The sequence below is a fragment of the Ambystoma mexicanum genome, chromosome 4p (assembly GCF_040938575.1).
Source record: "Ambystoma mexicanum isolate Mex_15411 chromosome 4p, UKY_AmexF1_1, whole genome shotgun sequence".
Taxonomy (NCBI): Eukaryota; Metazoa; Chordata; class Amphibia; order Caudata; family Ambystomatidae; genus Ambystoma; species Ambystoma mexicanum.
In genome coordinates, this window is record NC_090927.1 from 1,135,765,031 (window position 1) to 1,135,778,642 (window position 13,612).

Here is a 13,612-nt window from a genome sequence, read left to right on the forward strand (position 1 = left end):
ATGTCTACCACCACCCCCACCCCCCAGCATCCAGGGTCACCCTCCACCAGGCCCCCACTCATGTCTCCCACCACCCCCACCCCCCTGCCACCATGGGCAGCCTCCACCAGGCCCCCACTCATGTCTCCCACCACCCCCACCCCCCTGCCACCATGGGCAGCCTCCACCAGGCCCCCACTCATGTCTCCCACCACCCCCACCCCCCAACCACCAGGGGCAGCCTCCACCCGGCCCCCACTCATGTCTCCCACCACCCCCACCCCCCAGCAGTGCAGGGGCAGCCTCCACCAGGCCCCCACTCATGTCTACCACCACCCCCCTGCCACCATGGCCAATCTCCACCAGGCCCCCACTCATATCCCCCTGCACCCCCACCCCCCAGCATCCAGGGTCACCCTCCACCAGGCCCCGACTCATGTCTCCCACCACCCCCACCCCCCAGCAGTGCAGGGGCAGCCTCCACCAGGCCCCCACTCATGTCTACCACCACCCCCACCCCCCTGCCACCATGGCCACCCTCCACCAGGCCCCCACTCATGTCTCCCACCACCCCCACCCCCCAGCATCCAGGGTCACCCTCCACCAGGCCCCCACTCATGTCTCCCACCACCCCCACCCCCCAGCCACCAGGGGCAGCCCCCACCAGGCCCCCACCCATGTCTCCCACCCCCCCCACCCCCCAGCAGTGCAGGGGCAGCCTCCACCAGGCCCCCACTCACGTCTACCACCACCCCCACCCCCCAGCATCCAGGGTCACCCTCCACCAGGCCCCCACTCATGTCTACCACCACCCCCACCCCCCTGCCACCATGGGCAGCCTCCACCAGGCCCCCACTCATGCCTCCCACCACCCCCAACCCCCTGCCACCATGGGCAGCCTCCACCAGGCCCCCACTCATGTCTCCCACCACCCCCACCCCCCAGCCACCAGGGGCAGCCTCCACCAGGCCCCCACTCATGTCTCCCACCACCCCCACCCCCCAGCAGTGCAGGGGCAGCCTCCACCAGGCCCCCACTCATGTCTACCACCACCCCCAACCCCCAGCATCCAGGGTCACCCTCCACCAGGCCCCCACTCATGTCTCCCACCACCCCACCCCCCAGCAGTGCAGGGGCAGCCTCCACCAGGCCCCCACTCATGTCTACCACCACCCCCACCCCCCAGCATCCAGGGTCACCCTCCACCAGGCCCCCACTCATGTCTCCCACCACCCCCACCCCCCAGCAGTGCAGGGGCAGCCTCCACCAGGCCCCCACTCATGTCTACCACCACCCCCACCCCCCAGCATCCAGGGTCACCCTCCACCAGGCCCCCACTCATGTCTACCACCACCCCCACCCCCCTGCCACCATGGGCAGCCTCCACCAGGCCCCCACTCATGTCTCCCACCACCCCCACCCCCCTGCCACCATGGGCAGCCTCCACCAGGCCCCCACTCATGTCTCCCACCACACCCACCCCCCAGCCACCAGGGGCAGCCTCCACCAGGCCCCCACTCATGTCTCCCATCACCCCCACCCCCAGCAGTGCAGGGGCAGCCTCCACCAGGCCCCCACTCATGTCTACCACCACCCCCACCCCCTGCCACCATGGCCACCCTCCACCAGGCCCCCACTCATGTCCCCCTGCACCCCCACCCCCCAGCATCCAGGGTCACCCTCCACCAGGCCCCTACTCATGTCTCCCACCACCCCCACCCCCCAGCAGTGCAGGGGCAGCCTCCACCAGGCCCCCACTCATGTCCCCCTGCACCCCCACCCCCCAGCATCCAGGGTCACCCTCCACCAGGCCCCCACTCATGTCTCCCACCACCCCCACCCCCCAGCCACCAGGGGCAGCCCCCACCAGGCCCCCACCCATGTCTCCCACCACCCCCACCCCCAGCAGTGCAGGGGCAGCCTCCACCAGGCCCCCACTCATGTCTCCCACCACCCCCACCCCCCAGCCACCATGGGCAGCCTCCACCAGGCCCCCACTCATGTCTCCCACCACCCCCACCCCCCTGCCACCATGGGCAGCCTCCACGTGGCCCCCACCCATGTCTCCCACCACCCCCACCCCCCAGCAGTGCAGGGGCAGCCTCCACCAGGCCCCCACTCATGTCTCCCACCACCCCCACCCCCCTGCCACCATGGGCAGCCTCCACCAGGCCCCCACCCATGTCTCCCACCACCCCCACCCCCCAGCAGTGCAGGGGCAGCCTCCACCAGGCCCCCACTCATGTCTACCACCACCCCCACCCCCAGCATCCAGGGTCACCCTCCACCAGGCCCCCACTCATGTCTCCCACCACCCCCACCCCCCAGCAGTGCAGGGGCAGCCTCCACCAGGCCCCCACTCATGTCTACCACCACCCCCACCCCCCAGCAGTGCAGGGGCAGCCTCCACCAGGCCCCCACTCATGTCTACCACCACCCCCACCCCCCAGCATCCAGGGTCACCCTCCACCAGGCCCCCACTCATGTCTCCCACCACCCCCACCCCCCTGCCACCATGGGCAGCCTCCACCAGGCCCCCACTCATGTCTCCCACCACCCCCACCCCCCTGCCACCATGGGCAGCCTCCACCAGGCCCCCACTCATGTCTCCCACCACCCCCACCCCCCAGCCACCAGGGGCAGCCTCCACCAGGCCCCCACTCATGTCTCCCACCACCCCCACCCCCCAGCAGTGCAGGGGCAGCCTCCACCAGGCCCCCACTCATGTCTACGACCACCCCCCTGCCACCATGGCCACCCTCCACCAGGCCCCCACTCATGTCCCCCTGCACCCCCACCCCCCAGCATCCAGGGTCACCCTCCACCAGGCCCCCACTCATGTCTCCCACCACCCCCACCCCCCAGCAGTGCAGGGGCAGCCTCCACCAGGCCCCCACTCATGTCTACCACCACCCCCACCCCCCTGCCACCATGGCCACCCTCCACCAGGCCCCCACTCATGTCTCCCACCACCCCCACCCCCCAGCATCCAGGGTCACCCTCCAATAGGCCCCCACTCATGTCTCCCACCACCCCCACCCCCCAGCCACCAGGGGCAGCCCCCACCAGGCCCCCACCCATGTCTCCCACCACCCCCACCCCCCAGCAGTGCAGGGGCAGCCTCCACCAGGCCCCCACTCACGTCTACCACCACCCCCACCCCCCAGCATCCAGGGTCACCCTCCACCAGGCCCCCACTCATGTCTACCACCACCCCCACCCCCCTGCCACCATGGGCAGCCTCCACCAGGCCCCCACTCATGCCTCCCACCACCCCAAACCCCCTGCCACCATGGGCAGCCTCCACCAGGCCCCCACTCATGTCTCCCACCACCCCCACCCCCCAGCCACCAGGGGCAGCCTCCACCAGGCCCCCACTCATGTCTCCCACCACCCCCACCCCCCAGCAGTGCAGGGGCAGCCTCCACCAGGCCCCCACTCATGTCTACCACCACCCCCACCCCCCAGCATCCAGGGTCACCCTCCACCAGGCCCCCACTCATGTCTCCCACCACCCCCACCCCCCAGCAGTGCAGGGGCAGCCTCCACCAGGCCCCCACTCATGTCTACCACCCCCCCCACCCCCCAGCATCCAGGGTCACCCTCCACCAGGCCCCCACTCATGTCTCCCACCACCCCCACCCCCCAGCAGTGCAGGGGCAGCCTCCACCAGGCCCCCACTCATGTCTACCACCACCCCCACCCCCCAGCATCCAGGGTCACCCTCCACCAGGCCCCCACTCATGTCTACCACAACCCCCACCCCCCTGCCACCATGGGCAGCCTCCACCAGGCCCCCACTCATGTCTCCCACCACCCCCACCCCCCTGCCACCATGGGCAGCCTCCACCAGGCCCCCACTCATGTCTCCCACCACCCCCAGCCACCAGGGGCAGCCTCCACCAGGCCCCCACTCATGTCTCCCACCACCCCCACCCCCAGCAGTGCAGGGGCAGCCTCCACCAGGCCCCCACTCATGTCTACCACCACCCCCACCCCCCTGCCACCATGGCCACCCTCCACCAGGCCCCCACTCATGTCCCCCTGCACCCCCACCCCCCAGCATCCAGGGTCACCCTCCACCAGGCCCCTACTCATGTCTCCCACCACCCCCACCCCCCAGCAGTGCAGGGGCAGCCTCCACCAGGCCCCCACTCATGTCTACCACCACCCCCACCCCCCTTCCACCATGGCCACCCTCCACCAGGCCCCCACTCATGTCCCCCTGCACCCCCACCCCCCAGCATCCAGGGTCACCCTCCACCAGGCCCCCACTCATGTCTCCCACCACCCCCACCCCCCAGCCACCAGGGGCAGCCCCCACCAGGCCCCCACCCATGTCTCCCACCACCCCCACCCCCCAGTAGTGCAGGGGCAGCCTCCACCAGGACCCCACTCATGTCTCCCACCACCCCCACCCCCCAGCCACCATGGGCAGCCTCCACCAGGCCCCCACTCATGTCTCCCACCACCCCCACCCCCCTGCCACCATGGGCAGCCTCCACCAGGCCCCCACCCATGTCTCCCACCACCCCCACCCCCCAGCAGTGCAGGGGCAGCCTCCACCAGGCCCCCACTCATGTCTCCCACCACCCCCACCCCCCTGCCACCATGGGCAGCCTCCACCAGGCCCCCACCCATGTCTCCCACCACCCCCACCCCCCAGCAGTGCAGGGGCAGCCTCCACCAGGCCCCCACTCATGTCTACCACCACCCCCACCCCCCAGCATCCAGGGTCACCCTCCACCAGGCCCCCACTCATGTCTCCCACCACCCCCACCCCCCAGCAGTCCAGGGGCAGCCTCCACCAGGCCCCCACTCATGTCTACCACCACCCCCACCCCCCAGCATCCAGGGTCACCCTCCACCAGGCCCCCACTCATGTCTCCCACCACCCCCACCCCCCAGCAGTGCAGGGGCAGCCTCCACCAGGCCCCCACTCATGTCTACCACCACCCCCACCCACCCAGCCACCAGGGGCAGCCTCCACCAGGCCCCCACACATGTCTCCCACCACCCCCACCCCCCAGCAGTGCAGGGGCAGCCTCCACCAGGCCCCCACTCATGTCTCCCACCACCCCCACCCCCCTGCCACCATGGGCAGCCCCCACCAGGTCCTCACAATCCCCAATCATGTGCGTAATGGACAGCCTCCACAGCCAAAAAGCCCTACCAAGTAACCCATTCACCACATGGAAATGGAAATCACATGTTACACCCCCAATGTTCATGAAGCTAATGAACCCATGTCCATCACACACAATGGTTGCAATTGAATGGGAAAACACACAACATGACATGCATGAAACCAATGAGATGATACCACACAGTGAAGTATGGAAACAAAATTGTATTGAAAAAAAAAAGAATGCTAAAGAAAGAAAACAAACTACAATGTGAATGAGAAAAAAAAAGCTGCATGTCCGTATAAAAACACAAAACTGCAAATCAGAATTCAAAAAATATTTGGCCAAAGTCAAAAGTAAAAAAATGTCCATGCAATAAAGAACTATGTAAAAAACTACCAAGGGTCCATGAGCCCAACTGAACAAAGGAAACCTACTAAAAAACCTACCTAATAATCAACTATATACAAAAAGTGGAGCAGTGTCCGTCGACTCCAAATCATAATAAGAAAGAAAGGAAACCTAAAACTAAAGAACTATATACAAAGGCGGCGGGCAAGTCCAGCGGCTCACTCCGTGGTGTCCCGGGCCAGGGCATCATCGAACTCCTGTTCGATGTCCCGGAGGCGGTCCAGTTCCATGGCCCCAAGGGTCCGCAGGGACGACGCCGTGTCCTCCTCCAACCCCCTGCGGATTGCCTCGAGGCACTCGGCCCGCCTCAGGGCCCTCCGCATGGAGTTCTCCGCCCTGACCATTGTGAGCCGCGCCTCTTCCGCCCGCCGCCGCTCCGCACCTATGGCATGGCCCAACCGCTGCCACACGGAAGACACTCTCTGTCCTGGGTCCCCCTGCCCTCCAGCCGATGCCTGCCCCTCCGATGTCGAAAGCCCCGAGCCTTCATGTCTCCCACCATGTTGCTGCTGCTGCTGCTCTGCCTCTGCCCGTGCACTGCCTCCTGCTGCCTGCACATCCTCCGCCGGCTGGGGTGCAGTTGTTGATGTGGCCACCCCTGCTGGACCTCCGACTCCCGACTGTGGCAGGGATGCCTCCTCCACCAGCCTGGCTGCACCGTCAGAGGCAGCTCCACAGGGCACCCAGGTGACTGATGGGTGGGAAGATGGCACAGAGGACGACTGGTGCGTAGGGGGTCCAGTTGAGGAGGGGGTCGGAGCAAGCCCCATCAGACGGAGGAATCCGGCCTGGGTGACCTGTCCCAGCAGGCTGACGTGGTCAACGAGCCATTCAAGATGACGTGCAGTCTCTCCATGAAAAGACTGCAGGTCACCTCTCATGGCCCGTTGACGCAACGCCACACCAGCCAGGACAGGCTCAACCCGGACCTGGATGGCCACGTCCGCAGGCAGAGGAAGGCCAGTTGACGTCAGCTCATCCCCTGCCTGAAAACGGGTCTGGACGTAGGCATCCCTGCTGGTGCAAGATGATGCAGGGACAGGATCGGGGACAGGATTGCACACAGGCACCTCCGCGGCCGCCTGTGCTACCTCCTGTCCCTGGTCCTGCACTGCACCACTAGCACCAGTGGGATCCCCACCTCCAGACCCCGTCTCTGGTGCTTGCACGGCCCCCTCCTCCACCAAACCCCCCACCAACCTGGATGACTCCGTGCCATCTTCCCCTGTTGGGCCCTATGGGGTCCCAGCTGCCCTTCTGCTGCCGAGGAGTCCAACTGCAACATCCGCCTCTTGGACCTCCTCCCGGCAGCTGCGGCCTGGGACGCGGCACCGGACTCCTCACTCCCCGACGTGATGACAACACGGGAGGGGAGCCGGGCCTTGCGTCTCCGGCTGGCGGTCGGATCCCCGCCGCTGTGCTCCACAGCACCTTCTCCGCCCTCTTCATCAGTTGACGCTGCAGACAGGGAGAAACAAAACACAGGCATCAGGGCACTGTACAATGGACACATACACGCATGACAGTTGCACATGAGTGGCATTGGCAAACCTCAGACATGTCATCACAATCCCCAACACACATGTCATTGCAACTCGCACACATGAGCCATACCACAGCCATATCGCAACTGCCACCACCATCCCTACACATACAACAGCATCAGCAGCCAAAGGGGAGCCAGACATCACATGCAACACAGGAAGTGCACCACACATGTACACACACCACCACACTTGCATGCATGTCTACACCTCTGCCAAGTGTCGCACTGTTCAGACGGGCATCCATGTCACATCTGCCAATCAGGCTTCCACATACCGCTGTCACATGCATCCATGTTGCATCACTGTTGCACCCTTGACAAATACACACACATGCACATGTACACAGTGCTCATACATGCAGCCGAAAACAACATACATGCCTGACATGACGGACATGTCTACTTACATACACATTCATCCAAACAAACATGTGTGCACGCACAACTGCATTTGCCATGCAAGTCCACACACACAAGCACCATCCATGTCTCACACATTACAGCCCTCGCATGTGTCAGACCCCCGGCCCTGTACACCCCCACCCATACTCGACCCCATACAAACAGATGTGCAACCGGCACAATACCGAATAATCACTACACGCACTGCTCACAATAGGATGTATGTACACTCACCGCTCGACTCCAGACGGGTCTGCTTCTCTAGGACCTGGACGTGGAGCGCTGGGGATATGCGTTCCAGGACCCCCATCTGTTCTTCCGACAAGTGGCCCCGGCGCCCCTTGGCATCCGCTGCCTTCAAGAGGCGCCGGGCCTTGTTCAGGGTCGTGGACCTGAAGTCCTCCCAGCGCTTCCTGACATGTTGTAAGTCCCGGACTGCCACCCCCTCCGCGTTGATGGCAGTCACGATGTCAGTCCAGATCCGAGTCCGTCCTTCCTTGTCGGCGCGGGAACTTCCGAAGAGGGCATCATACTGCCCCAGGACTTGCTCCACCAGGACACCAACTTCGGTGGCACTGAAGCTGGTGCCCCTCTGCCTCTCTGGCCGGGGGTTGTCAGTGGTCACAGATGGTGTTTGCCCCGACATGACAACCCCAGAGGCAGGAGTGGGTGGGCAACTGGGTCCTGGGGCTGGGCTGTGGAGCGATGGAATTCCAGTCGGGAGTCTTCGGTTCCAGCAGGGGTGGTCACAGCAACAGCACCCCTGGCTGATGTGCAGGCAGCAAATGGCAGTGCACGTGGGCAGCAGGCAGTCAGGCAGCAGCAGATGGCAGGTGGGAGCGTGCTCGGGGCTCTGGGGGGCAGTAGTTCGGCCTTCTGGGCAGGAGCGTGGTCTTCCGTGTGCTTACGCGTGGCCAGCTTGATACGGAGTGATTTGGCACGTGAAAATCCTGCACGTCAGCGTGAAAACTGAGGAAAGGCCCTTAGCGCGTAAGTGCGTCAGCACGCATACGCGAATCTATTGGACCAAAGGCCCTCAGCGCGTAAGCGTGTCTGTGACGTGACCCGCACGGGTGTTTCCCACACAGCACGTGATGACAGCGCACACGTGGAAAGACTGCACGTCAGAGTGTCATCGCGTGTAATTGGACAGCACGTCAGAGTTTCATCACGTGTAATTGGACAGCACGTCAGAGTCTCATCGCGTGTAATTGGACAGCACGGCAGAGTCTCATCGCGTGTAATTGGACAGCACGTCAGGGTGTCATCGCGTGTAATTGGACAAAAGTGCGCGTACACGCGATTGGCCTATGTACGTGCATATCAGGTGTGCGCGGACACTTACACATGCAAGTACGTCAGCGCACCTGTATCCCGGTGTGCGCGGGAATTTCCACACGCTATTGGACTGGGTACTGGATTTCAGGGGTGCGCGGGTCACACGCTCGCCTACAACATGCGCAGCACATTAATTTGCGCGCTAACAAAATAACAAGCTCAGACCCAGGATGAACATACCGTTCCTAGCAGCATTGGGCGTGGCCTACCAAAGGAGGAGGAGGAGGATAGTCAGGGCCAGAATATTCACACCCAGAACCAGCCTTTTCGGGATGCCTGATGACCAGGTGCATGGGAGGTACAGGTTTCCACCACACATCATACTGGACCTGGTGAGTGAGTGGGAGGATGACCTCACATCACCCACCCTGTGCTCCCAAGCACTCAGCCCCCTGGAGAAGGTCCTCAATGTACTGCACTTCTTAGCCACTGGATCATTTCAGCGGACAAGTGCCATTGTGGGTGGTGTATCACAGGCCACCCAGTCACGCTGCCTACAACAGGTCTTGAACATCATCACTGCACGCCCATCAGTCCGCAGGCACATATACCTGCCCAGAACCCCTGCAGAAAGGCATGCTGCCGCCCTGGATTTTTACACTGTGGCACGATTCCCCAAAGTGCTAGGTGCCATCGACTGCACCCATGTGGCTCTACGTCCCCCCAGGGCATCTGAGCACATCTATAGGAACCGCAAGCACTGGCATTCCATCAACGTGCAGGTAGTATGTAATGCCAAGGGAATCATCACCTCAGTATATGCCAACTATCCCGAGTCAACCCACGACAGCTTCATTTACCGAATGTCCACCCTAAGCCGGGACCTAGAAGCTGGGCGGCATGGCGATACATGGCTGCTTGGTGAGTATGAATGCCACTGCACATGCATGCATGTCAGATACTGAGCAAGGTCACAACCCCACCAATGATACCAATCACCACCTCCACAGGGGACAGTGCCTACCCTCTCAGCCCCCACATGATGATGCCAATTCGGAACCCCACCGCGCCACCCCAGGTAAGATATAACGCAGCCCACATTACAACCCGGGGCATAGTGGAGCGCACATTCAGAGTGCTGAAGTCACGCTTTCGCTCCCTTGACCGTTCTGGCGGGCAGCTGTTGTACGCTCCCCCAGTAGTGTGCAGGATCATAGTGGCAGCATGTGTCCTGCACAATGTTGCAACACGCCGGGGCCTGGCCGTGGACATGGTGATGCCCCCCCATCCCCAACCACATGCACAGCCGCTGCGCATGGGAGGGGAAAGGGCACGGGGGGAGGCAGCCCGTACACAGCTAGTGGCTAATTACTTCACATAGAAATCACACCCCTGTGGAGTGCACACTGCCCTGGCACATTCCATCTGACAATCAATGATGACTCAACCTGACACTGATCCTGAATGTCTGGAGAAAGAACCGTGAAAACCATATCAGCCTGAGATTGTTCACCTGGAAGTGTCACAATGTGTGCATCCCTACCCACACAGACACCACCAATGCAGTTTTGTGAAGTTACACATTCAAGCAGCTAAAATGAATACCCACTTGCAAAATGCAACAAGAGGACAGTGCCATGTCAGCCAACCCAACCCCAGCACCGCCACACGACACACCATGCCATGTCATGCTATTTGCAGGTAAACAAAGTAATCCCCACAACATGACACTAGTGTCACAATGTACAGTGTCCCTATTAGAAACTTGCAACACCTGAAATGCTCACAGTAATGCCGGACCAACAACAAACTTGAGCACGTACTACCATTAACATGACATCACTAATGTTAAATATTAGTAGTCTCACCACCTGGAAATGCCTGCACTCCCACCACTACCAACTGTGCAGTGTTGGCGCCATGTAGAGTTGTAGGTGCACTGCTGCCAACATGGACCACATCTCCAGACTAGAGGTCCTTGTGTAGACATGAGGAAGGGACCTGCAAATTGGGAGGTAGACACAGAAGATGAGTTACACATCAATGCAACATGCAGTGTACAACACAACAGCAATATGCACTAGGAATGTATACACAGTATTGACTACAGACTGCCCACACAGCTCATGGGAGTCCAACGTCACTGTGTAATTCACTGTCACTTGGGCACACCCTTTGCAAGCCCATGGAAACGGGAAGCAGGAGGGGTGTGTGTGACTCAAACCCAAGCATCTGAACCAAATACATTACAAGCCTGCATGTGCCCAGCCACAATGCAGCGTATGCCCACAGGAACCACGGAAGCCAACAAATCGTCCCAAAAAAATTGGGAATAAAATAAATAAAAATAAAAATAAAAATAAAAATAAAAAAAATAAAAAATGGCCATTGAAGGGCCCGGGGGGGTTGGGGAAGCCACCCAGGAGGTCCGAGGACAGGATGCACACCAGAACCCACCTGCGTGGATCCTGGGAAAATAAAACACCTCCATGGGCTCATGGCCCACACGGCTACCCTATTGTGGGAGTATCACTGCTGTCGCTATTATCACCCTGTGCAGCTGCATCCGGAGGTGGTTGCACTATGGGAGGCAGCCCACGCAAGGCCCTAGTCTGCTCCTCCATGGCTGCAAGCATGCGGGTGTGGTAGGTCTGGTTCTGGAGGATGAGTGTGCGGAGGTCCCCATGCAACAACTCACGGGATGCCCGGACCTCCGCCCTCGTTGCCTGCATCTCAGCTGAGAGCGTACGGGTGAGACGCTCCAGCTGCTGTTCTGTCCTTTGGTGTGTTGAAGCCTCAAGCTCAACAAGAGTCGTCCTGAGGTGAAGGAGCTCCTGCCTCAGGGCTTCCCTGTGGCCCTGGGACTCAATGGAGATGGCCTCCTGCAGAGTCGCCAGTGCCGCCCGCCTGTCCCTGTTGGACCCCAACATGTCCTCCCTGTGTGACTGGCAGATGGAGTCGGTTGCCTGCTGTAGTCGCTCCATCAGCCTTTCGGGGGGGACAATGGAAGTGGCCACCCTATCCATGGCCTGAGCCATCATCTCTGATGATGCTGCCTGTTGGGTTGCCATACCGTAAATGGATTGCTCCCATGCGGTATTGCCAGGTGGCGTACGGCCACCACGTCGGCGGGCACCACACCTGTCTGGGGCAAGGCGAACTGCGCCTTGCTGTGCCGGCACTGCCTGAGGCTGCAGGACTGCATTCCCCCTCTGATCTGCTGGCCCAGGAACAGGATCAGATGTCGCGGAGTGTGACCCTGCATCCGTAACCACCAAAGGCGTAGCTGCCAACACTGACATCCCCATTGAGGGTTCTGACCCTGGTGCAAGTGGGTGAGACAGAACAGAATCCCTCCCTGGAACACTCACCTGCGACGGCACGTAGGTCTCATCCGAATCAACACCTGAGTACAGCTCGGGGGAGGTGCAGCCAGAGACACCCCTTGAGAGCAGGACCTGCAGCACTTGTGGGTTCTCACCCACCACCACACCACGTCCCTCACTGGTGGTTGGTCGGCCCTCGGACCCCTCCTGGGTCTGCACCATCTCCACAACCCCAGCAGTATCAGGTGCGTCTTCCCCTGCAAAGACATAAAAACAAAGAAATGGAAACAGGCATTAGCACCATGGCACACAATGAGGGCTGAGAAGCAAGAGAACCAGTACTTGTTTGACACATGTCCCACATGACTAAAACCCTCACATGCATGCACCCTCACTGCGTATGAAGGGCAGGCAAATGGCACACACTGATGACACCAAGATGGAAGATGAACACATTTTCTGCATGCTGCCTGGCAGTGGCATCACACATTGGCCTGTGATTGGCAGGTGAAACACACATGCCATCACACAGATGGCATGTACCATTGCTATTGAGTGAAGATGGAGAGGAGGGCAGCACCTATTCATTCAGTCCAGTTCCCGCATGTAATAGCTTTTCTAATTCAAACAGGTCAGATTCTTCACCTGGAGCTGCCAGTCCGAAATGGTGCAATTGCACAGGGACATGTTTGAACAAATGATATCCAGGTAACAAAGTCACTCCACTTTACCATAGCCATGTCAGACATGTGACTAGAGGACTGCGACATGCCTAGTAAAAGTGGTGGAATGCAAACAATCTGACTAAATGAACAGTGAAAAATTAAACAACAATGTTGTGGCAAGGTGACACTTCAAGGGCAACTGGCGTGCAGTTGGGCTAGATGTCTACTGTTGGCAGAAGGGATACTGCTATGGCCAAATGCAGCTGCGCAGGATGTATTGCATGAAGCACATGGCTGACCCATACGACTCAGGCGCACACACTCTCACCTGTCACACAAACAGAAGCCCTCACACACACCATGCACATGGATGACACACACATGCATGTGCACTCACCGGACAATGCCTCGTAATCAGCCAAATCTCCCACGCCTTGGATCTGTTCCTCCGTGACGTAGGTCCCAGCGACTGATTCATGTGGAGTGAGTTCCATGTCTACTACTGGAGACCCACCTCCAGTCACTAGAGTTGCGGCATGACTTGAGGCCAGCTTACTCTTTGCCCTGCGCTTTAGGTCATTCCAGCGCTTATAGCAATCATTGGCTGTGCGCCTCACGATTCCAAGGGCACTTACGATGTCCGCAACGGTCTGCCAGTGTGCCTGGCGTTGTGCAGGTGTGGTCTTGGATCCTGCAACAATGACCATCTCGTTGTCATGTGCGGACACATACTCGACAAGTGCATTCAGTTCGTCATCCGTGAAGCTGGGCTTCCTGGATGGGCCGGACTGTGTAGCCGTGTCTGGGGCATCAGCCTGTGCCGGACGAGCACTCTTCCTCTTCCGCTTGGAAGGTGGTGGTGATCCTGAGTGTCCTGCG